Source organism: Durio zibethinus, chromosome 26, assembly GCF_047325235.1.
Source record: "Durio zibethinus cultivar Kanyao isolate XHJ-2024 chromosome 26, ASM4732523v1, whole genome shotgun sequence".
Classification (NCBI taxonomy): domain Eukaryota; kingdom Viridiplantae; phylum Streptophyta; class Magnoliopsida; order Malvales; family Malvaceae; genus Durio; species Durio zibethinus.
Window position 1 is genome coordinate 2298654 of NC_143187.1, and position 26956 is coordinate 2325609.

At 30.4% G+C, this 26956-nt stretch overlaps 1 long non-coding RNA gene and 4 pseudogenes across 6 annotated transcripts; 1 reads left to right on the top strand and 4 right to left on the bottom strand.

The window, feature by feature from the left end:
- Positions 1 to 659: 659 nt before the first annotated feature.
- Positions 660 to 5178, bottom strand: LOC111274458 (disease resistance protein SUMM2 pseudogene; annotated as a pseudogene). The gene is made up of 2 exons (XR_016334064.1): positions 2119 to 5178; positions 660 to 932 (listed from the first exon to the last, which is right to left on the bottom strand). The product of XR_016334064.1 is annotated as a disease resistance protein SUMM2 pseudogene (transcript).
- Positions 939 to 17461, top strand: LOC111274459 (uncharacterized). 3 transcript variants are annotated; one of them, XR_016334068.1, is made up of 3 exons: positions 939 to 1956; positions 16575 to 16719; positions 16879 to 17461. It is a non-coding gene; the product is annotated as an uncharacterized LOC111274459 (long non-coding RNA). The 3 variants fall into 3 exon arrangements; XR_016334067.1 differs by lacking the exon at positions 939 to 1956 and having other exon boundaries at positions 15548 to 16725; XR_016334066.1 differs by lacking the exon at positions 939 to 1956 and having other exon boundaries at positions 15548 to 16719.
- LOC149511112 (uncharacterized) lies at positions 12164 to 15480 on the bottom strand (annotated as a pseudogene). Its single transcript, XR_016334352.1, has 10 exons — positions 15472 to 15480; positions 15212 to 15334; positions 15007 to 15018; positions 14255 to 14321; positions 14100 to 14173; positions 13929 to 14019; positions 13712 to 13779; positions 13308 to 13550; positions 12750 to 12818; positions 12164 to 12580 (listed from the first exon to the last, which is right to left on the bottom strand). The product of XR_016334352.1 is annotated as an uncharacterized LOC149511112 (transcript).
- On the bottom strand, positions 15233 to 19737 carry LOC111274457 (disease resistance protein RPS5 pseudogene; annotated as a pseudogene). Its single transcript, XR_016334065.1, has 2 exons — positions 16740 to 19737; positions 15233 to 15541 (listed from the first exon to the last, which is right to left on the bottom strand). The product of XR_016334065.1 is annotated as a disease resistance protein RPS5 pseudogene (transcript).
- A 3669-nt stretch (positions 19738 to 23406) lies between these two features.
- LOC111274456 (disease resistance protein RPS5 pseudogene) lies at positions 23407 to 26660 on the bottom strand (annotated as a pseudogene).
- Between the last annotated feature and the right edge of the window lie 296 nt (positions 26661 to 26956).

The window sequence follows — 26956 nt, forward strand, 5'->3', positions numbered from 1 at the left end:
ATCAGAATTAAAATTATTGAACAGACAGGAGTTTGGAGTGAATAGCTGCTTAGAGGAAATGCTTATGTCTTCTACCAATCACTCAGGATGTCTAGCATGCTCTATCAAACCCAGACCTGAAAATTCTGAGGCACATTTCTTTAGAACCTCAATTGCAAGAATCTATTCTTTTGGGTTCTTCTTGCAGGCGATGGCACAACCAATGGTGATAAGTGCTTGTGGCAAAACGGCACACTCTTGGGCCACAATTACTGCGAGCTTAGGAATATCTGGCTGCAGGTTGAGAGTATCATTTCCAACCTTCTTCTGAAACAAATGCCAAGCAAAAGGTGGTGGCAAGCATTTTACTTTGAACTTTTAATGGGCTTCCATTAGACCACAAACCTGTTTGAAACGTGTAGTGAAGTTGGAGTTATGCTGTCGGTCTGGTGTAGGAACTCTAATTTTTGTTAGATCAACTCGGTCCCATAAATCATCCAATGGCAGAACAAATTTTCATAGTACTCAACATTCTGCATGTTTTTATAGCTTTTCGCTTAATAATCTGCACTTCTCTCACCCTTCCATTCTGACAAACTCCCACCCAAAAGACAATATTTATGGAGAAATGACGGTCAAACTTTGTTAAAGGATCAGTTGCTGATTGAAGAAGAAACAGGAAAATAAAAGTATATATGTTTTAAAAGACAAATAATACCAAGGTCTATAACAGAAAAGCAACACTGTAACAAGCAATCCCATTAAGGAACGAGTAATTATAATCTATATCACAATGATCACCAATGACCTAATTTTCTAGTTTAGTAGCACACAAACGAGCTTTGAAGTCTTTCTCAATCTACAAACAACGAGTGGCAGGAGATTTGCTTTCTGCCTCTTCTCTTTAGAAATGGTTTTAGGATAGCAGCACCCAAAACCGTCTCGCTGCACACCTACAATATTTTGAAGAATAAAGGAAAAATCAGATCTCAAAAAATACTCTCTACAAGCAACAAAATATTTTTTTGCAAGCTTCATGATGAATTGACTGATAATAACTAAATTTCTTCAAAGACGATGAAGCATTGGACATAGATATTCTCCACAACAGTTCTGCATAGTATTTTCAACCAAAACATTAAGCAATGCATCTTCATTATCTCCTTTTGATTGGTGCTTTTGTTTTCAAAATAAATTGCAAGACATATTAGATAAATATAATTAAAGCAAATTAGATATTCAGATTGAACTTCTAATAGATAATATAAAAGTTTTTTCATTTGGACATTTCTAACAAAATAGCAACTATGCAAATTTCCATAAAATTTAGTCATTGGTCAAGACTCCATTTAGTAGCAAAATTTTATTAAATTTATATGAAGAAAAAAAAATTGTTTTTTACAATTTTTTAATCTTATTGTTTCTCTTTTTTGGTTTTCTTTATTATCAAAAATTAAAATAATTAAAAAATTTACCTAATCTAAAAATTAAAATAAAAAACATAAAAATTACAATTAAAATAACCAAATAAATAAAACTAAAATTTTAAAAATAGTACGATCAAAATTTGGGTGAAAACCTAATTAAGGCGCCCAAAACAAGTCTATATGGGCTAGTGTGCCACTCAAATTGGGCCGCAAGTCACAATTAGGCTAGAGGTCTCAGCTTCTTCCTTTGGCTACCGAAACGACAACGTTTCAATATCCAGCAAAATCCCAAATATCGACATGCTGATCTCGGTTCTACAATTCAGTTTCTCTCTCTAATCCAAAATTCCTATTCCTTCTCTCTAACCTTTTTATAAAACTTAACAGTAAACGCATCGGAAACTTCAACCGAACCTAGGTTCTGAAGAAGCTCTATAGCTGCCACCGTCGTCCATCATCGGTGCTGAAAACCAAAAAAAAAAAAAAAATTCTTTTTCGATTTTCCTCAATCTCATCTCTTTTTTTGTACCTGCTTCGATTTCCCTGAAAGGCCCTAGACTTTTCTAGATCTAATCTCAAAAGAGGGGTTTTTCTGGCCCTCCAAACGCCACCGACCGCTTACCAAATCCTAAAATAGCGACAATAGCTACATATGACACAACAAGTTCAAGACAACAGTAACAGAGATGGAGAAAGGTAAATGTAAGATTACTTGCAATTTCATGCCTTTCTTCAAATTGCAATGAAACAAGGAAGAAAAGCATTTCTAGTAGATTCGTCCTCCCATTGCAGCTCTTTCGACCACTTTTCCTCTCCTTTAATGCTGATTTTGTTTCCTTTTGCACTGTTAGAGTTGAGTGGAAGTCTCCTCAGCTTTGGGCAATTTTGAACACTAATTTCCTTGATGCATGAGAAGGGTAGTGCATTCCAGTAAATGCCCTTCAATTCTGGGAGAAACTCTAATTTAAGATATTTGAGTGTTTCAAATGGGGTTAAAGTTCCTACAAGATCTGCCACCTGACTCAGCTTTATCTCATTGATTATTTCTTCCATTTCATCGCATTGGATTACATGAACAACACTCAGATTTAGAGCGAGAATGAGCCATGTTATGTCCCTCAATTTTGAGCATCCGGATATGATCACCCCGTGGAGGCTTTGGAAGCAATGTTGGGTTGCAATTACAGAGGTTTGAATGTGGCTCTGTGCTTTTATCATTCTTCCTTCCTCCGCCCACTCCATCTTCACTTCTTCCAAACTTTTACAGTCCATAACTTCTAGAGTACGTAGAGACTTGCTATTCGCTAAAGATAAAATTTTCAATTGCTTTATGTCCTTCAAAATCTCAAGCCCAATAGCTTCAGTGTAGTTGTGTAATCTTTCTGCATTCAAATATCTATCAAGAACAAAAGCACTTCTTACAGACAAGGACAATGCGTTCAAGTGATTCAAGCACTGCAATTCTTCTAACAAGCATTCATTACCTTCTTCTACTGCCTCATCGAAAGGATAAGAGTGATGCACTCTCAATATTCGCAGATTTGAGAAACCAGATATCAACCCTCTAGGTATTGTGATGGGACAGAATATGTAACTCAAGTTTAAACACTTCAACTTTTGTAGAGCCTTCAATTCAATGGGTAGCTCTCTTATACTTGTCCATGATAGGTCGAGATATTCTAGAGATACCAATTTTGCAATCGCCACTGGCAATTCAGTTAGACCATTACATCCACAAAACCTTAGAACTTTTAGGCCACGCATAAATTGGAAGAAATCATCATGAATCACCCTCAACCGACGATTGTCGTTGAGAAACAAAGTTTGAAGATCGGGACAGTTAGGTGCTTCCGTTAGATCTTCAATCTCGTTTTTCATCAATGACATTCTTCGTATACCTTTCCAACGTCCAGCCTCTGGCATTTGAGTCAAATGATAACCTGCTCGCACAAAAAACTTCCATTTCTCTGCTTCACAACCACATGCTATCCATAAACACATGTCACGAATCACATCATGCATTTTTATTTTCCAATCATTTACTTCTTCCAATAAGCATGCATGAATGAGAGAACAAAGGATGTGGTGGCCTTGGTTTTGAGCTTCACTTATGGTGTCATGTTCATCCAAAAATCCTTCCCATATCCAGAGATCTATCAGCTCTTCTTTATCAATTTCGTGATCTTCCGTGAACAAACTACAATATAGGAGGCAAGATCGAACCATGTCATTTGGCAATATATCATAACTGCATTTTAGAAGAGGATATACCTCTTCGCCCATGTTTGGAAAAACAAAATTAGCTGATTTCTTCAAGACTTCAATTGTGTATTTCCATTCTTCGGGTGTGTTCTTGCAAGCCATGGCACGGCCGATAGTGATGAGTGCAAGAGGTAGTCCTTTACATTCTTCGGCCACTTCTTGAGCTAGCCCACGAATATTTGGATGGCTGTCAAAGACATCTTTACCAACATGTTCCTCAAACAATTTCCAAGCCTCTTCTTCGGGCAAACATTGCACGTGAAACTTTTTATGAGCTCTCATTTGGCCACACACCTCAGTGGAACGAGTTGTAAAAATTAGTTTGGAACCATTTTCTTGAGTTGGGACAGGTATCCCTACCTTGGATAGATCAACTCTTTTCCATATATCATCTAACAACAATACAATTTTTTTTTTCCTCAAAATCCCCAAGATGTCTGTAGCTTTCTCGTTGGGTGCTTTATCACGCCAAATTTCACTAGAAAGGCCAATCCTGTCTCCAATATCATTTTGGACCTTTCGAATAGAAAATGCTTTAGACACCACAACCCAAATAACTACATCAAATCCACCGGCTGAAACACCAATCTTGTTATTGATTTCAGTCAAGAGCCTAGTCTTGCCAACTCCCCCAAAGCCATATAAGCCAATGATTCCCACATGCTTTTGTTCAAAGGCACTCCAGACCTTATGGAACATGGATTCCAAGCCTACGACAGAGTCGCTCGGTCTTTCAACCACCGGAGCTGCAGGTGCCTCCATAGCTACCACTTCAAAAGCTCCGTTTCCCTTTAGATCCTTAACATCACGTAGTCTTTTGTCCACTTTTTTGCTGAATTTGAAGGTAGACTTGCAATTCTTGGAACAACAGCCTCCCAAGCATAAATTCTTGATTTCTTTAGGACCATCAGTAAGCAGTGCATCAACTTCGTTTATCATAGTTTCTGCCCTTGAAAGCCATCCTCCAACTTCATCCAGCGGCATCAAATTTTGTTGTACAGTGATGTTGACTTTCCTCTCCACATCATTCCTTCGCTCCTTTAATTCGTTCAGAGCTGTGTTCAAGTCAGTAAGGTTTTCTTCAAGATGGCATGCGTAGATTACTTGTCCAGCAACACAATCCCAGATGCGGGAAATTATGGTATCACACGACAATTGAAACGAGAAAGCATTCCCCATAGTTTTGCAAAAGATTATAATTCCAAGAAAATGATTAAATTTCCCAGGAGGAAAAACAAGAAAAATTCTAATGACCAGAGAAGAAGACGAGTGTTTAACAACGACAGGAAGAAAGAACAATAACAAGGTTGAATCAATGTCAACAAAAGGTGTACAGAGCACCATAGCTGAGCAATTAAATATCATAGCTGAGAAATTAAATATTAATTTCTTAGTTGGTGGTATGGGAATCTAACTTTTCAAAATTATTAAAACTTACATCTCATTCAAAGTGGAACTGTGGAAGTCAAAGTGAGGAGACTAACTCTGGTCTTCCTGTGATGGCAAGTTGTGGCAAATATTCAATTCTCAATAAATTTAAATTTTAAAATATTTTTATTTTTACTACTGGGAAGAATAAATTTAAAATATTTAAAATGATTTTATTCAAAATACATATAAGTTTTTTCACTTTCTAATAATTGATACTATAATTGGTAAAAAAATATATTTTGAAGACATAAAATTTTTGGAAGAAAATAATAGATAAAAAGAATTGGGTAGTTTTGTTTTGGTTTTTTTTTTTTTTAAATAGAAAGATATATGCATCATTGATTTTGTATTTTTTTTATAATTACTCATATTTTTTTGAGTTGATAAAACTTGTTATCATCCCAATCTTCTAGTTGTTATAAGCTTATAACTGCAAGTTTTGAATAACAAAAACCTGAGTTTTAATATTCAAAACTTGATTTGAAAATATTATTCTAAAAAAAGATAAAAAAAATTTATGAAATTGTATTAAAATTTTCTAAAGTTTGGTTATAACTTCATAACAACAGAAACTTTGATTGCACATAATTGAAGGTTGTGGCAATCAATCAAAACTCAGTCATAGTTTAAAAAAATAAAATTTTCTACTTATAATTTTCTTAATGTTCATAAGAAAAAATTTTGCATGTAAAAAACAAAATAAAAAAAGGAGGAAAAAGACTTTGTATTTGCATTAATTTCCGGTAACTGACAGCGTAGAAAAGTAGAATATTTTTATTTCCAATGTCCTTTTTATCAAATTCCACAAATGATAGGCGCTTGCAAAGAATTTGCTCGGAATCTTCAAATCAGTCAATAAAAGCAGTAGGACCCAATACTCATAACCATTGGATGCTTATTACCTTTCCTTTTCTCCTTTAATATATATATATTTTGGAAGCATATGCCGACATGATCGCTTTTTATTTTATTTTTTTCCTCGGATGCTTGTAACCTCTCCTTTTCTCATTTGATATTTTTATATTTTTTCATCTCAAATATTGTTTCTATTTTTTAAAGGACGTAGCAACAAATCACGTTTAGTGGCGGATCAATTTTTTTTTATCATATCTAAATAATTAGTTTTTTATAATAAAATTCATATAAATTAAAAAAAAAGTGAAAAATAACAAAAAAAAAAAAAAAGAATAACGCGTCTTTATTTTGATTGACTTTAATTTTTTCAAAACTTATCTAATTTTTAAAAAAAGTAAAAAAAAAAAAAAAACCTCATAAAAGATGTCGAATGCTTTTGTTAAACTTAAAAATATTAAATAATTAATTTATTAATATAATATATAAAATAAAATTAATAATAAAATATATACTTTAAAATTAATCAAGATAAAATACTTTAAATATCCTTCCACCTTAATTTCTTATTTCTTTTAAAAAAAAGCAACACGTTTTAATATAAAAAAATTCGACCCTTTATCGAATAGAAATTGATCAAACTTGTCTAATATAAATTTTTATGACATTTATATCAATCAATACCATTTGGTATAATATTAATTAATAAAAAATTTGTAAAAATATATAGAGATTCATTAAATTAAAATATTAAATAATAATTTTATTGATATATAAATAAAAATATAAAATCAATTGAATAATTAAAATATATTTATATACTTAGGTAGGATAAAATAACCTAAAGTCATTTCCTACTTGACCTAGATTAAAAAAAAAAACTTGATTCAATTTTATTTTTTTTTTTAAATTACATCTATCGTGAATCGAAATCTATCAAATAAAATTTTTTTATCATATATAACTATATTGATTTTTTTTAAAAAAAAATTGATTGACCAATTTCTTTTGTTGTAAAATGTTTCGAATTTAAAAGAATTAAAAAAAATGAAAAGCAAAAAAAAAAAAATTAGGTGGCACTTATACATATTCATTGTTTTTTATAAAAGGGATGATCTAATTTTTTTTAAAAAAGAAAAAAACTTAAAAAAGGACGAAAAGTAAAATAAAATTTGAGTTCATATCCTACGTTAACAATAATGAGTTTTTATAGAAAATTTTACATTATGAATTAAAAAAAAACCAAAAAATAAAAAAAAATCAAATTTGGATGCAAAGCCAACGCATCTATTAATATAATTTTTTTTAAAATGATTAGATTAAGAAATAAAACATATATTTTTAATAATAATATAAAGTGACTCATATTAAAAAAGTTAAAATATAAAAAATATTTAATATTAAAAAAGTTAATAGAAAAAAATGAATAAGATTAACAAAAAATAAATGACTTGACATATTATATATAATTGATTTAAAGTAGATCTAACAAAACAAAAAATATTTATCAATTATGTAAAAATAAAAAAGAAAAATTAAGAAAAAAAAATAGCAAGTGAATTTTCAAAAAAAATAAAAAAAATAATTTGTTGGAAAAACTAAAAATAGAAAAAAAAGTTAAAAAAATTACTATAAGTGAGTTTCAAAAAAATTCTTTTAATATATGTCTTTAAAATATTGAATAAAATAAAAAAATAAATTAAAATGGGTGAAAAAAATAAAATCAAACGATAACTTAAAAAAAAAAAAAAAGTGAGCCCGTTCTTTGTAAAAAAATTTAAAAAACATGTGGGCTCAACCAATTAAAAAATAAAAAGCCGACAGAAAAAAAGATTGAGTTGAAAAAAATGGATCCGGAAAATGTGAACCTCACACCCCTTTAAAAAAAAAAAAAAAAAAAAAAAAAACAAGGAGACCGACCACAAAAAAAAAAAAAAAAAAGCAAGAGGCTGTCACAGGTCACATGACAGCCACGTAACGCTCTTTGCTATAAATTTGCAATATTTGTATATAGCGTTTCGTTTTTATTTCTTAATTTAAAATCCCAACTCAACCGATAAATTAAATAGGACGTATTTATTATTTTTTATTTGAAAGTTTTGTTAATAATATTAATTATTTTTTAGGGATTTTAAATTTTATTGGAACAAAAAATTATTATTAATTAGATAAAGATTTAAATTAATAATTTTAAAAATATGGATTATAATTAATTTATAATTATTACTTTATGAAATGTAGTTGAGTTTTAATTCTTTTTTAAGTGTAATTTGGTTTTAATAGTTTATAAACTTTGAAGCCAAAGTGTTTCGATCATGACATAATTTGAATTTTCTATTAAGCTATTTCTTTAATAAGTAAAAAATAATTGTCTAACATCATACTTATAATAATTAAACATTAATTAGAAACCTCAACCAAAAGAAAAAAAAAAGGTAAAAAGATATAAACAATTAAATGTTGATTTTAAACAATTAATTGTTGATTTTAATTAATATATGTTCGACAACAATATAATATAAAAGAAAAATTAATTTTAAAAAATATTTTATATAGGTGCAAGAATGCATGCAAGAAAAAGTTATTAAGGTACATTTTAATATTATACATTCTAAAAAATATATTTTATTAGAATACCCTTTGATATCATTTATCATATATGTTTTTAATATAATAAGGTATAATGTTATTGATTATTATCTAAAAACTTAATAAATCTTAATCCAAATATTAAAGTTTTTTGATGCGATCAAAAAACATGATTATTAGTTTAATTGTTTTTTATGTTTAAGATTCAACTGCATTTTTTCTATGAATCAAATACTCACCATTATTAACTTATGATTTCATTAAATTATATAGAATTGTTAGAGATTTAATTAAATTATATAGAAAATGATAAAATAAAAGAGTATAACATAATTTATATATGAATTTGACAAAACCAATAAAATATAATTTGAGATTTTATATTGACACAAATTATAATACATAATTTTAATATAAAATATGTTATAAAAAACACGCATTGGATGCTTATCACCTTTTCTTTTCTTGTTTAATATTTTTATATATTTTTTCATCTCACATTTCATTTCTAATTTTTAAAGTAACTAGCAAAAAAACTGGCGCATTAACGTGAATAAAAAATTTTTATTGTCATATCTAATTAGTTAATTTTTATAATAAAATTTATTTAATTTTAAAAAAGTGAGAAGTAAGAAAAATAAAGATAACATGTTTTTATTTCGATTGCTTTTTTTAAAAAAAAGTTATCTAATTAATATAATGACCTCATAGATGGTGCCATGGATATATTAAACTTAAAATATCAAATAATCTCTTTATTAATATAATGTATAAAAAATAAAATTAATAAAAAATAAATATTTTTATATATATTTCAAAATTGGTCGGACAGAACCTCTTAAAAATGTTTTCACCCTGAACTGCTTTTTCTTTAAAAAAAAAAGCAACACGCTTCAATATTATCACAATTTAAAATAATTTGATCCCTTATTTAATTGAGATGGATCAACTTGTCAAATACAAATTGTTATGACCTCTGTATCAACCAACACAATTTGTAATAAAATTGATTAATATTAAATTTGTAAAAATAACACAAAAATTTATTAAATTAAAATATTAAATATTAATTTTATTGATATATAAATAAAATATTAAATCAAATGAATAATTAAAAATATATTTATATATTCAAGCAAGACAAAACATTTTAAAACCGTTTTTCATTTTACCTGGATTTAAAAAACAAAACCACAATTCAATCTCAATTTTTTTAAAAACATAAATTTATCAAATCTAGATGAATTGAAATACATCAAAAACAGGATTTTTGTCATATACACCTACATTAATTTTTTTAAAAAGAATTGATTGATCAATTTCTTTTGCTGAGAAATATTTTTAATTGGAAAATTTTAAAACAAAAAATATAAAAAGGGGAAAAGAAAAATAAAATTAGGTGACACTTATATACATTTGCTTTTTTATTAAAAGAAAAAATGAAAAACCTTAAAAAAAGAAATAAAAGACAAAAAATTAAAAAAAATGTGTTGCACCTCACATAAGTAATTATGAGTTTTTATCGAAAATTTTATATTATGAATTAAAAAATAAAACTAAAAAAATTCAAAAAATGAAAAATAAAATTAGGATGTGAAGCCAACACATTCATTAATATAATTTTTTTAAAAAATTATCAAATTAAAAAGGAAAAAATAAAAAATAAACATATATTTTTAATAATAATATCAGGTGACTCATATTAAAAAAGTCAAAATATTTACAAATATTAAATATTAAAAAATGTTTAATAAAAAAAAGGTTAATAGGAAAAAGAGAAAAAAAGAAAAAAATGACTTGGCATATTGTATACCATTGATATAAAGTGGATTTGACCAGAAAATGTAAAAAAAAAAAAATTATCAATTATGTATAAATAAAAAATTAAAAAAAGGAAAAAATAAACCCTTGATACTTAGTTTCAAAATAAAATTAAAACGAAAAAAATAAATTTTTTGAAAAAATTATAAAAGGAAGAAATAGAAAAAAATAAAAAAAATAGGACAAGTGAATCACAAAATTTTTTTTTTTTAAATATATATATTTTAAAATATTGAACATAACAAAAAAGAAAGAAATTTGAAAAATGAGTGAGAAAAATAAAATCGAATGATCAACTTAAAAAATGCGAACCCCACACATTTTTAAAAAGTTAAAAAAACATGTGATCCCAGCAATTAAAAAGAAAAAGCCAAAATAAAAAGGAATCCATTGAAAAAAAGGGATCCCACTCCTTCAAAAAAAATTATGAACCCAACACCTTTTAAAAAAATAAAAAAAAATAAAAAAGGCAGGAACTACCAAAAAATAAAAAATCAAAAATCAAAAGATTGCCACGTGACAGGTCACATGACTGATACATGACACTTTTTATTGTAAATTTGCAGCATTTATATATAAGATTTCATTTCTATTTCTTAATTTAAAAGTCCCAGTTCAACGATAAACCCAATGGTATGTGTCCATTTCTTTTGGTTTGATTATTAATTATTTTTTAGGGACTTTAAATTCTATTGGAACTAAAAATTATTATTTATTAGATATAGATTTAGACTAATAATTTTATAAATATAGATTACAATTAATTTATGATTATCACTTTTATGAAATTTGGTTGAGTTTTAATTCTTTTATAAGTGTAATTTAGTTTTAAAACTTTATAAACTTTAACCCAAGTGTTTCAATTGATAATGACATGATTTGAATTTTTCTATTAAGCTATTTCTTTGATAAGTAAAAAATGATTGTCTAACATCATACTTATAATAGTTAAACATTAATTAGAAACCCCAACCAAAGGAAAAAAAAAGTAAAAAGATATAAACAACTAAATGCTTATTTTAATTAATATCTGTTCTATAGCAATATAATATAGAGAGAAAATTAATTTTAAAAAATTAATAAACCTGCGAGCATGCATCCAAGAAAAAAGTTATTAAGGTACATTTTAATATTACATAGTTTCAAAATTATATTTTAATAAAATACTCTTTGATATCATTTATCATTTATATAAATATATCTTTTTAATATAATAAGGTATAAAGTTACCGATTACCAACTACAAACTTAATAAATCTCAGTCCAAATTTTAAAGTTTCGTGGTGTGTTAAAACAACATGATTATTAGTTTAAAATTTTTTTTGTTTAAGATTTAATTATATTTTTTTTATGAATCCAATGCTCACCATTATTAACTCATGATTTTCATTAAATTATATAAAATTGTTAGAGATTTAATTAAATTAAATAGAAAATGATAAAAAAAAAGAATATGATATAATTTATATATGAATTTGATAAAATCAATAAAATATATTTTAAGTTTTTGTATTGATATAAATTACGACACATAATTTTTTATATAAAATACGATATAAATACATGAATTATTAATATTTTAAATGATATAAATATATAAATTACTAGGTGTAGTTTTTGACAAATGATACATATGATGTATGTCATACTATATTGGAATATATCAGTTCACGCAAAAAAAAAAAACATTTCTATTCCCATATAGCCTTATTATAAATATATCATACATTCAGGCAATAAAGTCCAAAGTTAACATCCCACCGCTGGACAGTAATTAATTGGAAAGTGGAAGTTCAAAGGCAGATTCCAAATGTTGTTCTATATTCCGATTACTTGTAGGAAAGAACCCATTCCAATACTACAAATGTTTATCAGAAACACTAAATTTTCATGGAGATCTCGTGTACTCCAATCCTACAGGCATTTATAACCATTATATTAAAGAAGGTAAAGAACACAAAGCTTATATCTGTGACAAACTATTAACTAACAACATTGTATAACAACAAGCAAATCAACCAAATCACCTACTGCAGCTTCTTTATCCCCAGAAAGAAGGGAGTAGTGCGATAGGAGCATCGCCAGTCATGTTAAGCAAAACAAGTAAGAATAAATGACCAGGTCACTACAAAATACCACAAAATGAAATATATCGAAAGATGACAAGACATACCACCATCCTCTCTTAGAATTTTTATGACTTCCCCAGATACATCAGACTGGTAAAAGAATGATCAGAATTAGAAAATGAAATCCAGATCGATTGGTCAGATAAATAGAAGCATAAATATGAAGTTAGTAGCAAGAGAAGTAGGGTGAAATCAACCCTCGATTTCCATCAGTCAACATACAAAACATAGTAATTCCTATCTATGTCAAGATTCATACCTCAATTGGAACTTCACCGCCTAGTTGCTCAATATCGCAAAGCACTTTCCCCTCCTTCAATATTTGCTTCTGTTGCAAAATAGGAAATGTTACCATCAGGGATTGATCCTTTTGTTACAGAAACTAACTCACAATTTCTCAACAGAACCTCTAACCTATGGAAAAAAAAAAAAAAAAAAAAACAACAACAACAATTGGGACTCCCAATTTGACAGTACAAGAAAACCAATAGGATACACTAGATATGGCTTCCAAAACTAGTAGTTTCATGTACGTTTTGTCTGTTGAAGATATTTTGAAAAAGAGGAACAGTGAAACTATCTTGAATGCTATGATCAAATTGTAAAAACGGTATCTTTTATTATAATGTGATCAAAACAATGTATTTTTTGGTCCCCTAAAATAAACAAATACTCCTACCAAAATTTATTGAAGTATTAACTCTTTACACGACGGTGGAGCATGCTTCCCTTTTCCTGAAGAAACCTACCTGCACAATTTATCATCTTAGTTCTACTAGCTCAAAGAAAGAGAAGAATTCAAATTTCAGGTTCTCACCTTTGGAGACTGAAGTATCACCAAGCCTTCATCTGCAGCTTTATCAAGTAATGATTGGATTTTCCCTGAAGAAGATATTGATTTGGTGATAGCTAAAGAAGGTTAAGAAACAGCCCCATTTGAGTCAGGTGCTTCAACAGTTTTATTACTGCTGAAGCTGACAGGAGGAGGACTTGGGATCGCAGTTGGAGCTTCACTTTTTCCAGCTAAGTCCCTCACAATATATAGCCGAAATCCACCAAGCTAACACATGGAGACAGACAGAAAGCTTAAGAATTTGATAATTCATAAAACAAAAGATCTGCAATTCTTTTGGATACAAAAGAAAACAATTTCACGTAGAAAAGCCATTCACATTATAAAGCAATTTATGACACAAGTATTTAAAGTTTAAACCAGCTTACTTTTAGTTCAAACTCAGCAATTGAAGTCGTATTGCGTATATCTCTGACCAGAGATTCCACCCGTAGTTAGAAATTGTAAACTACAAACTTCAATAAAGAAAAGCTAAAAGTATGTTCTTTCATTCATTTATAAAAGGAAGTCCCTAAGCAGGCATATTCACATATTTATTCTCAATTTCTAAATTATGAGTACATAAAAAGCAGACCAATCAACTACTGCATTTTCTCCAAGTCCCATCTATTGTTTCTTCACAGCTGCTTAAAACAGAGTTAAAATTTGAAACAGCTATGCAAGCATAGTTCATTAACTGCCCAGTAAACTTCAATAATGATTTTGCATAGCATATATGCTTGCATTAATGATTTACAAAAACAATTACGAACTCACCCCAGATGATTTTGCAATAAGCTGGCTAGTCAAACCAGACATGTTAGTCTCTTCATCTGCTAAATTTGAAGTAGCTGCAAGTCAGCAACCAAAAGGATGTAGATATAAGCTATGGATTGACAGAAATGTATAAGATCCTCACCCCAATCTTCGACTTTGACGCATTATATGTAAAATGAAAAAGAAAGATATCTCATAAAATGGCATTTTCAACAAATCATACTAGTTTAGAAAATTCAAAAGCGAAAAAAGAGATAACGGAAAAACTTCAAAATATTCAAATTTACACACTTTAATCAGTGGGGTATTTCATTGCCAAGTTTGACAGTGGCTACTGTAATACCCCCTCCCAAAGCTTTTGTTATATTAATTTTTTATATTATAAAAATATTATTTTATTTATTTTAGCTTGGGTGTTTTAATTTTGGTATGTTGTTGGATGAATTTGTGAAGGGGACTAAATTGTAAAAATAAAGTTTGGACGATTTTGGCAACAAGGATTGTTTTAAACAATAGAACACTTTTAGTGGTCATAGTGTAATTTATCAGATTTTAACCCTATTCTAATGCATTCTTCTCCCTAAAGCGAAAGAAAAGAAAAAGTTAAAAAAAAAAAAGAAGAGAGCAACAATGTTGAAGGTTGCCATCTTGAGATTTTATGATTGCATGTCAAGTTTTAAGGTAAATGATCTTTGTTGCATTTAATTTGATTGTGTATTTTAAGAACTAAGAATTTTTGAAGTTTAAAAAAATGATAATTCTGATAGTCCAACTTTAGGTGGTCGAAACTTCACTTTTCAATGAGCTTTTTATCGATTCCTTGGAGGGTTTTGTAGTATGAAATGTGATCTTGATTTTGGTATAAGTGGCTCAATATTCTGTACTTCTTTCATCCTTCCATTCTAACATCAACATCCTCCTACCCAGAAGAGAAAATTTATGGAGAAGTGATTATCAAACTTTGTTAAAGGATCAGTTGCTTATTGAAACATGATACACGCAATAACACAACTAAAAAGTTCATGTAAGATGAATACTTAAACAATGTGTGTGGGTGGGTTGAGCGGAGAGGGGTGGGTAAGTAGCTTTTTTTTTAGGACAATTGAAATTACATTCATGCAAGAAGAACCAGGAAAACAACAGTAAATCTGTTTTAACGAAAAATAATCCCCAGGTTTACAACAGAAAAGCAACACTGTAACAAGCAATCCGATTAAGGAACGAGTAATTATAATCTACACCACAATGATCACCAATGACCTTATTTTCTAGTTCAGCAGCACACAAACGAGCTTTAAAGTCTCTCCCAATCTGCTAAAAAGGAGTAGCAGGTGATTTTGCTTTCTGAGGCTTGTTTCTCTTCTCTTCAGACAGGGTACATACAAGTAGCCAGATCCAGTATGCCTAAGGATAGCAGCATCCAAAACTGTCTTGCTGAACATCTACAGTATTTTTTAAGAATAAAGGAAATATTAGATTTTCTCAAAAAATACTCTCTGCAAGAAACATAGTACTTTTAGCAAGCTAGCTTCATGATAAATTGACTAATGATAACTAAATTTCTTCAAAGACAGTGAAGCATTGGACATAGATATTCCCACAACAATCCTACACAGTATTTTCAACCAAAACAATAAACAATGCATCATCATTACCTTCTTTTAGTTGATGCTTTTGCTTCAAAAACAATTTGCAAGACATATTAGATAAATGTAGTTAAAGTAAATTAGATATTCAGATTGAACTTTTAATAGACAATATAAAGTTGTTTCGCTTAGACACTTCCAAGAAAATAGCAAGTAAGCAAATTTTCATAAAATTTCGTCATTGGTCAAATCTCCATTTAGCCTCAAAATTTATTAAATTTACATGAAGAAAGTAAAAATATAATTGTTCAAAACAATTATATCTACAATTATTTAATCTTATTGTTTCTCATTTTTGGTTTTCTTGACTATCACGTATTAAAATAATTAAAACATTTACCTAATCTAAAAATTAAAATAAAAAACATAAAATTAAAAATTAAAATAACCAAATAAATAAAACTAAAATTTTAAAAATAATACTATCAAAATTTTGGGTGAAACCAAATTTAGCAGCCCAAACCAAGTTATATGGGCTGGCTTGCCACTCAAATTGGGCCGCAGGTCACAATTAAGATGTAGCTTGCAGCTTCTTCCTTTAGTTACCAAAACGACAACGTTTTAATATCCAATAAAATCCCAAAAATCAACAGGCTGATCTCGTTCTTCGCCTCATTTTCTCTCTCTAACCCAAAATTCCTGTCCTTTTTCTCTTACCTTTTTATAAAACTTAACAGTACACTCATCGGAAACTTCAACTGAACCTAGGTTCCGACGAAGCTCTATAGCTGCCACCGTCGTCATCGTCGGTACTGAAAACCAAAAAATAAATAAATTCCTTTATCCTCAATCTCATCTTTTTTGTATCTGCTTCGATTTCCCTAAAAAGGCCTTAGACTTTTCTAGATCTAAGCTCCAAGTGGGGTTTTTCTGGCCCTCCAAACGCCATCTATTGCTTGCCAAATCCTAAAACAGCGATAAAAGCTACATACGACACAACAAGTTCAAGACAACGGTAACAGAGATGGAGAAAGGTAAATGTAAGATTACTTACTTGCAATTTCATGCCTTTCTTTAAATTGCAATGAAACAAGGAAGAAAAGCATTTCTAGTAGATTCATCCTCCCATTGCAGCTCTTTCCACCACTTTTCCTCTCCTTTAATGCTGATTTTGTTTCCATTTGCACTGTTAGAGTTGAGTGGAAGTCTCCTCAGCTTTGGGCAATTTTGAACGTGAATTTCCTTTATACATGAGATGGGTAGTGCATTCCAGTAAATGCTCTGCAATTCTGGTAGCTTCCTTAAAGTAAGATATTTGAGTGTTTCAAATGGGGTTAAAGTTCCTACAAGCTCTGCCACCTCACTCAGTTTTATCTCACTGATTATTTCTTCCATTTTATTGCAGTCTTCTACAAAAGCATTCCTCAAATTTGGAGCGAGAATAAGCCATGTTATGTCCCTCAATTTTGAGCAGTTGATCATGATTACCTTGTGGAGGCTTTGGAAGCAATATTGGGTTACAATCACAGAGGTTTGAATGCGGTTCTGTGCTTTTGTCATTCTGCCTTCCCCTGCCCACTCCATCTTCACTTCTTCCAAACTTTCACAACTCGCAACTGCTAGAGAATGTAGAGACTTGATATTTGCTAAAGGTAAAATATTCAATTGCATTGAGTCCTTCAAAACCTCAAGCGAAATATCTTCAGTGTAGTTGTGTAATCTTTCTGCATTCAAATATCTATCAAGAGCAAAGGCACTTGTTACAGACAAGGACAATGCATTCAAGTGATTCAAGCACTGCAATTCTTCTAACAAGCATTCATTACTTTCTTCTACTGCCTCATCCAAAGGAGAATAGACAATCATTCTGAATATTCGCAGCTTTGAGAAACCAGATATCAACCCTCTTGGGATTGTGATGTGACAGTACATGCAACTCAAGTTCAAACACTTCAGCTTTTGTAAAGCCTTCAATTCAATTGGTAGCTCTCTTATACCTGTGAATGATAGGTCGAGATATTCTAGAGATACCAATTTTGCAATCCCCACAGGCAATTTAGTTATAAGATGACAATTCCTAAAGCTTAGAACTTTTAGGCCACACATAAATTGGAAGAAATCACTGTGAATCACCTTCAATTGATGGTTATCATTGAGAAACAAAGTTTGAAGATCGGGACAGTTAGGTGCTTCTGTTAGATTTTTAATCTCGTTTTTCATCAACGATATTCTTCGCATACCTTTCCATCTTCCACCTTCTGGCACTCGAGTCAAATGATAACCTGCTTGCACAAAAAACTTCCATTTCTCTGCTTCACACGTACATGCTATCCACAAACTCATGTCACGAATCACATCATGCATTTTTATACTCCAATCATATACTCCTTCCAGTAAACATGCATGAATGAGAGAACCAATGATGCGGTGTCCTTGATTTCGAGCGTGACTTATGGTGTCATGTTCATCCAAAAATCCTTCTACTATCCAGAAATCTATCAGCTTTTCTTTATCAATTTGAAAATCTTCAGGGAACAAGCTACAATATAGGAGGCAAGATCGAACCATGTCATTTTGCAAATTATCATAACTGAATTTTAGAAGGGGATATACCTCTTCACCCATGTTTGGAAAAACTAAATTGGCTGATTTCTTCAAGACTTCAATTGTGTCTTTCCATTCTTCGGGTGTGTTCTTGCAAGCCATGGCACGACCGATGGTGATGATTGCAAGAGGTAGTCCTCCACATTCTTTGGCCACTTCTTGAGCTAGCCCACGAATACTTGGATGACAATCAAAGACATCTTTACCAACATGTTCCTCAAACAATTTCCAAGCCTCTTCTTCGGGCAAACATTGCACTTGAATCTTCTTATGAGCTCCCATTTGGCCACACACCTCAGTAGAACGAGTTGTAAAAATTAGTTTGGAACCATTTTCTTGATTCGGGACGGGTATCCCTACCTTGGATAGGTCAACTCTTTCCCATAAATCATCTAACAACAATACAAATTTCTTTTCTCTCAAAATCTCCGAGATGTCGATAGCTTTCTCATCGGGTGTTTTCTCACTCCAAATTCCATTAAAAAGGCCAATCCTCTTTGCAATATCATCTTGGAGCCTTCCAATATAAAATGCTTTAGACACCACAACCCAAATAACCACATCAAAACCACCGGATAAAACACCAATCTTGTTATTGATTTCAGTCAAGAGCCTTGTCTTGCCAACTCCCCCAACGCCATATAAGCCAATAATTCCCACATGCTTTTGTTCAAAGGCACTCCAGACCTTATTGCACATGGATTCCAAGCCTAAGGCAGAGTCGCTCGGTCTTTGAACCACCGAAGGTGCAGGTGCCTCCGTAGCTACCACTTTAAAATCTCCCTTTCCCTTTAGATCCTTAACATCGCGTAGTCTTTTGGCTACTTTTTTGCTGAAATTGAAGGTAGGCTTGCGATTCTTGGAACAACAGCCTCCCAAGCATAAATTCTTGATTTCTTCAGGACCATCAATAAGCAGTTGAACTTCATTTATCATAGTTTCCGCCCTTGAAAGCCATCCTCGAACTTCATCCAGCGGCCTCAATTTTTGTTGTACAGCGATGTTGACTTCCGTCTCCACATCATTCCTTCTCTCCTTTAATTCGTCCAGAGCTGTGTTCAATCCAGCAAGGTTTTCTTCAAGATGGCATGGGTAGATTACTTGTCCAGCAACACAATCCCAGCAGCGAGAAATTATGGTATCACACGACAATTGAAACGAGAAAACGTTCCCCATAGTGTTGCACAAGATTATAATTCCAAGAAAATGATTAAATTTCCCAACAGGAAAAACAAGAAAAATTCTAATGACCAGAGAAGAAGATGAGTGTTTTAACGACGAGAGGAAGAAAGAACAATAAGAAGTTTGATTCAAAGGCGACAACAGGTGCAAAGAGCACCATACCTGAGTAATTAAATATTAATTTCTTACTTAGTGGAATGGGAATCTAACTTTTCAAAATTATTAGAATTTACATTCATTCAAAGTGGAACTGTGGAAGTCAAGTGAGGAGGCTGCCTCTGGTCTTCCTATGGTGGCACTTTGTCACTTATCAATGAATTTTAATTTTAAAATATTTTATTTTTACAATTGAGAACAATGCATTTAAAATATTTAAAATTATTTTATTCAACATACATATCAGAGATTCCACTCTCTAATAGTTGATACTAGAATTGGTAGAAAAAAATAATATTTTGAAAAGACAAATTTTTGGAAGAGAATAATAGATAAAAAATTTGGGTCGTTTTGTTTTTGTTTTTTTTTAATGGGAAGAAATATGCATCAATGATTTTATTTTTTAATAATAATTTAGTTTAATTTTTTATAATTACTTATATTTTATTGAGTTGACGTCACTTGCTACCATCCAAATTTCCAATTGTTATAAATTTATAATTGCAAGTTCGAATAACAAAAACCGGAGTTTTAATGATTGAAACTTGATTTGAAAAAAATTCACAAAGAAGATTAATATTGTTTTAGAACTAAATATTAAAATTAAAATTTTATGATTTCCATTTGCATTATTATTCCAATTTATTATTTATATTATGTTTCTCTTTTTCATTTCTAATTTTAAAATATTGGGAAACAAAAATAATTAGCATAAAATTTTTAATATTTAAACATAAATAAATAAGAAAAAAATGATCAAATAAATATTAAAACTTTTTTATAAAATTATATTGAAATTTTTTAAAATTTGATTATAACTTCGTAACAACAGAAACTTTGAAATGCACATAATTGAAGGTTATGAAAATCAATCAAAACTCAAAGTCATAGGTTACAAAAAATATAATTTTTTACTTAAAATTTTCTTAATGTTCAATAATAAAAAATTTTGCATGTAAAAAAAATTAGAAAAAGGGTTAAAAAACCTTTGTATTTGATTTGATTTCCCGTAAATGACAGCGTAGAAGAGTAGAGTATTTTTATTTCCAATATCCTTTTTATCAAATTCCACAAATGATAGGCGCTTGCAAAGAATTTGCTCTGAATCTTCAAATCAGTCAATAAAAGTAGCAGGACCCAAAGCTCATAGCCATTGGATGCTTATCACTTTTCCTTCTCTCCTTTAAAATTTGACGTGAACCCTTTTTTTTTTTTTCGTCGGATGCTTATCACCTTTCCTTTTCTCATTTGCTATTTTTATATATTTTTTGGAAGCATAATCCGACATCATCCCTTTTTATTTTTTTCTTCACTGGATGCTTATAACCTTTCTTTTTTCTCGTTTAATTTTTTATAATTTTTTGGAAGAATATGCCGAAATGATCATTTTTTTTTTTTGTTTTCATCTCAAATATCGTTTCTATTTTTTAAAAAATAAAACTAAAAAATAAAAAAAAAAATGGATGCAAAGCCAACGCATCCACGAACATATTTTTTAAAAAATGTATTATTAAAAAAATAAAACATGTTTTTTTAATAATAATATCACGTGGCTCGTATTAAAAATGTTAAAATATAAAAAATTATTAAATATTTAAAAAGTTAATAAAAAATGAATAAAAAATAAATGACTTGACATATTATATATAATTGATATAAAATGGGTCTGGCAAAATATTTAAACAAAAAATATTTATCATTTACGTAAAACTAAAAGAGAAAAATTAAGAAAAAAATAAACCCTTGAAAGTGAATTTTAAAATAAAATTAAAAAAAAATAATTTTTTTGAAAAAGCTAGAAAAGGAAAAAATAGAAAAAAGGTTCAAAACAATTAGTATAAGTGAGTTTTAAAAACTTTTTTAATACATATCTTTAAAATATTGAATATAATAAAAAAGAAGTTAAAATGGGTGAAAAACTTAAAATCAAAAGATAAATTTAAAACATGTGAGCCCCTACCTTTTAAAAAATTTTAAAAAACATGTGGGCTCAATCAATTGAAAAACAAAAAGCCGAAAGAACAAGGAATGAGTTAAAAATATGTTGTATCCCCTACCTTAAGAAAATTTTGAACCTCACACCCTTTAAACGAAAAAACAAAAAAAAAAAGCGAGACTCACCAAAAAAATATTAAAAAAAATCAAGAAGCTGTCACATGTCACGCAACAAACACGTAGTACTCTTTGCTATAAAATTGCAAAGTTTATGTATGAAATTTCGTTTTTATTTCTTAATTTAAAAATTTTAACTCAACCATAAATCAAATTGTACGTGTCTGTTATTTTTGATTTGAAAGTTTTATTAATAATATTAATTATATTTTAGGGACTTTAAATTTTATTGGAACTAAAAATTATTATTAATTAGATAAAGATTTAAATTAATAATTTTAAAAATATGGATTATAATTAATTTATAATTATCACTTTATGAAATATAGTTGAGTTTTAATTCTTTTGTAAGTGTAATTTAGTTTTAAAAGTTTATAAACTTGAAGCCAAAGTGTTTCGATCATGACATGATTTGAATTTTCTATTGAGCTATTTTTTTAATAAGTAAAAAAATGATTGTCTAACACCATATTTATAATAGTTAAACATTAATCAAAAACCTCAACCAAAAAAAAAAAAGCGTAAAAAGATACAAACAATTAAATGCTGATTTTAATTAATATATATTCGACAACAACATAATATAGAGAGAAAATTAATTTTAAAAAATATTTTATATAGGTGCAAGAATGCATGCAAGAAAAAGTTATTAAGGTATATTTTAATAGGATACTCTTTGATATCATTTATCATATATATATGTAAAATATATCCATTTAATGTAATAAGGTATAAGGTTTCTTATTACCAATAAAAAACTTAATAAATCTTAATTCAAATATTAAAGTTTTGTAATGCGTTCAAAAAAACATGATTATTAGTTTAAATGTTTCCTATGTTTAAGATTCAATTATATTTTTTTTATGAATCAAATGCTCAACATTATTAGTTCATGATTTCGTCAAACTATATAGAATTGTTAGAGATTTAATTAAATTATATAAAAAAAAAAAAGAGAAAATGATATAATTTATATATGAATTTGACAAAACCAATAAAATGTATTTTGAGTTTTTATATTAATACAAATTATGACATATAATTTTTATATAAAATATAATATAAATACATAAATTATTAATATTTTATACTATATAAATACACTAATTATTAGGTGTCGTTTTTAACAAATGATGCATCTAATATATGTCATACTTTATTGGGATATATCCGTTCAACAACAACCCTTATTTTCTGGTTCAGCAGCTACATTTGATGGGGCACACAGACGAGCTTTAAAGTCTTTCTCAATCTACTAAAAAGGAGCAGCAGGTGATTTTGCTTTCTTGCTTTCTGAGGGTTCTTTCTCTTCTCTTCAGACAGAGTACAAGTAGCTAGATCAAGTAGGCCTGAGGATAGCAGCACCCAAAACTGTCTTGGTGCATGTCTACAATATTTTTCAAGAATAAAGGAAAAATCAGATCTTCTCAAAAAAACAAAAAAAACTCTCTGCAAGAAACATAGTATTTTTAGCAAGCTCCACGATAAATTGACTGATGATAACAAAATTTCTTCAAAAACAATGAAGCATCGGACATAGATATTCCTCACAACAGTTCTGCATAGTATAGTCAACCAAAACAATATGCAATGCATCATCTTTACCTCCTTTTGATTGGTGCTTTTGCTTCAACAACAATTTGCAAGACATGTTAGACAAACATGGATAAAACAAATTAGATATTCAGATTGAACTTCTAATAGACAATATAAAAGCATCAAGTAGTCTCAAAGTACAACAAAGTTGAACCAACTACGAAAGCTTCTACTTCTTACCAAATGACCCAGATTCACCAGAAACTTACAGTTAACCATAGAACATGATACAACTTAGAAAAGCGACAAAAGCTACATACGACACAACAAGTTCAAGACAACAGTAACAGAGATGGAGAAAGGCAAATGCAAGATTACTTTCTTGCAATTTCACGCCTTTCTTTAAATTGCAATGAAACAAGGAAGAAAAGCATTTCTAGTAGATTCATCCTCCCATTGCAGCTCTTTCCACCACTTTTCCTCTCCTTTAATGCCGATTTTGTTTCCTTTTGCACTGCTAGAGTTGAGTGGAAGTCTCCTCAGCTTTGGGCAATCTCGAACACGAATTTCCTTGGTACATGAGAAGGGTAGTGCATTCCAGTAAATGCTCTTCAATTCTGGTAGCTCCTCTAAAGTAAGATATTCGAGTGCTACAAACGGGGTTAAAGTTCCTACAAGCTCTGCCACCTTACTCAGTTTTTTCTCATTGATTATTTCTTCCATTTTATCGCATTCGCTTACTAAAACATCCCTCAGATTTGGTGCGAGAACAAGCCATGTTATGTCCCTCAATTTTGAGCAGTTGAATATGATTACCTTGTTGAGGCTTTGGAAGCAATGTTGGGTTACAATCACAGAGGTTTGAGTGCGGTTCTGTGCTTTTATCATTGTGCCTTCCCCTGCCCTCTCCATCTTCACTTCTTCCAAACTTTCACAATTCTCAACTGCTAAAGAATGTAGAGACTTGATATTCCCTAAAGATAAAATATTCAATTGCATTGAGTCCTTCAAAACCGCAAGCGAAATAACTTCAGTGTAGTTGTGTAATCTTTCTGCATTCAAATATCTATCAAGAGCAAAGGCACTTGTTACGGACAAGGACAATGCATTCAAGTGATTCAAGCACTGCAATTCTTCTAACAAGCATTCATCACTTTCTTCTGCTGCCCCATCGGAAGGATAATAGACAATCATTCTGAATATTCGCAGCTTTGAGAAACCAGATATCAACCCTCTTGGGATTGTGATGTGATGCAAGCTATTCAAGTTCAAACACTTCAGCCTTTGTAAAGCCTTCAATTCAATTGGTAGCTCTCTTATATCTGTGAATGATAGGTCGAGATATTCTAGAGATACCAATTTTGCAATCCCCACTGGCAATTCTGTATATAAAAACATCCGCGAAAGCTTAGAACTTTTAGGCCACACATAAATTGGAAGAAATCACTGTGAATCACCTTCAATTCATGGTTATTACTGAGAAACAAAGTTTGAAGATCGGGACAGTTAGGTGCTTCTGTTAGATTTTTAATCTCGTTTTCCATCAACGACATTCTTCGCATACCTTTCCATCTTCCACCTTCTGGCACTTGAGTCAAATGATAACCTGCTTGCACAAAAAACTTCCATTTCTCTGCTTCACACGTACATGCTATCCACAAACTCATGTCACGAATCACATCATGCATTTTTATAGACGGATCACATGCTGCTTCCTGATGACTTACTTCTTCCAGTAAACATGCATGAATGAGAGAACGAATGATGCGGTGTCCTTGATTTCGAGCGTGACTTATGGTGTCATGTTCATCCAAAAATCCTTCTCCTATACACAAATCTATCAGCATTTCTTTCCCAATTTGAAAATCTTCAGGGAACAAGCTACAATATAGGAGGCAAGATCGAACCATGTCATTTTGCAAATTATCGTAACTGAATTTTAGAAGGGGATATACCTCTTCACCCAGGTTTGGAAAAACAAAATTGGCTGATTTCTTCAAGACTTCAATTGTGTCTTTCCATTCTTCGGGTGTGTTCTTGCAAGCCATGGCACGACCGATGGTGATAAGTGCAAGAGGTAGTCCTCCACATTCTTTGGCCACTTCTTGAGCTAGCCCACGAATATTTGGATGACAATCAAAGACATCTTTACCAACATGTTCCTCAAACAATTTCCAAGCCTCTTCTTCGGGCAAACATTGCACTTGAATCTTCTTATGAGCTCCCATTTGGCCACACACCTCAGTAGAACGAGTTGTAAAAATTAGTTTGGAACCATTTTCTTGATTCGGGACGGGTATCCCTACCTTGGATAGGTCAACTCTTTCCCATAAATCATCTAACAACAATACAAATTTCTTTTCTCTCAAAATCTCCGAGATGTCGATAGCTTTCTCATCGGGTGTTTTATCACTCCAAGTTCCATTAAAAAGGCCAATCCTCTTTGCAATATCATCTTGGAGCCTTCCAATATAAAATGCTTTAGACACCACAACCCAAATAACCACATCAAAACCACCGGATAAAACACCAATCTTGTTATTGATTTCAGTCAAGAGCCTTGTCTTGCCAACTCCCCCAACCCCATATAAGCCAATAATTCCCACGTGCTTTTGTTCAAAGGCACTCCAGACCTTATTGCACATGGATTCCAAGCCTAAGGCAGAGTCGCTCGGTCTTTGAACCACCGAAGGTGCAGGTGCCTCCGTAGCTACCACTTTAAAATCTCCCTTTACCTTTAGATCCTTAACATCGCGTAGTCTTTTGGCTACTTTTTTGCTGAAATTGAAGGTAGGCTTGCAATTCTTGGAACAACAGCCTCCCAAGCATAAATTCTTGATTTCTTCAGGACCATCAATAAGCAGTTGAACTTCATTTATCATAGTTTCTGCCCTTGAAAGCCATCCTCGAACTTCATCCAGCGGCCTCAATTTTTGTTGTACAGCGATGTTGACTTCCGTCTCCACATCATTCCTTCTCTCCTTTAATTCGTCCAGAGCCGTGTTCAAGGCAGCAAGGTTTTCTTCAAGATGGCATGGGTAGATTACTTGTCCAGCAACACAATCCCAGCAGCGAGAAATTATGGTATCACACGACAATTGAAACGAGAAAACGTTCCCCATAGTGTTGCACAAGATTATAATTCCAAGAAAATGATTAAATTTCCCAACAGGAAAAACAAGAAAAATTCTAATGACCAGAGAAGAAGATGAGTGTTTTAACGACGAGAGGAGGAAAGAACAATAAGAAGCTTGATTCAAAGGCGACAACAGGTGCAAAGAGCACCATACCTGAGTAATTAAATATTAATTTCTTAGTTAGTGGAATGGGAATCTAACTTTTCAAAATTATTAAAATTTACATTCATTCAAGGTGGAACTGTGGAAGTCAAGTGAGGAGGCTGCCTCTGGTCTTCCTATGATGGCACTTTGTCACTTATCAATGAATTTTAATTTTAAAATATTTTATTTTTACAATTGAGAACAATGCATTTAAAATATTTAAAATTATTTTATTCAACATACATATCAGAGATTCCACTCTGTAATAGTTGATACTAGAATTGGTAGAAAAAAAAATAATATTTTGAAAAGATAAATTTTTGGAAGGGAATAATAGATAAAAAATTTGGGTCGTTTTGTTTTTTATTTTTTTTAATGGGAAGAAATATGCATCATTGAT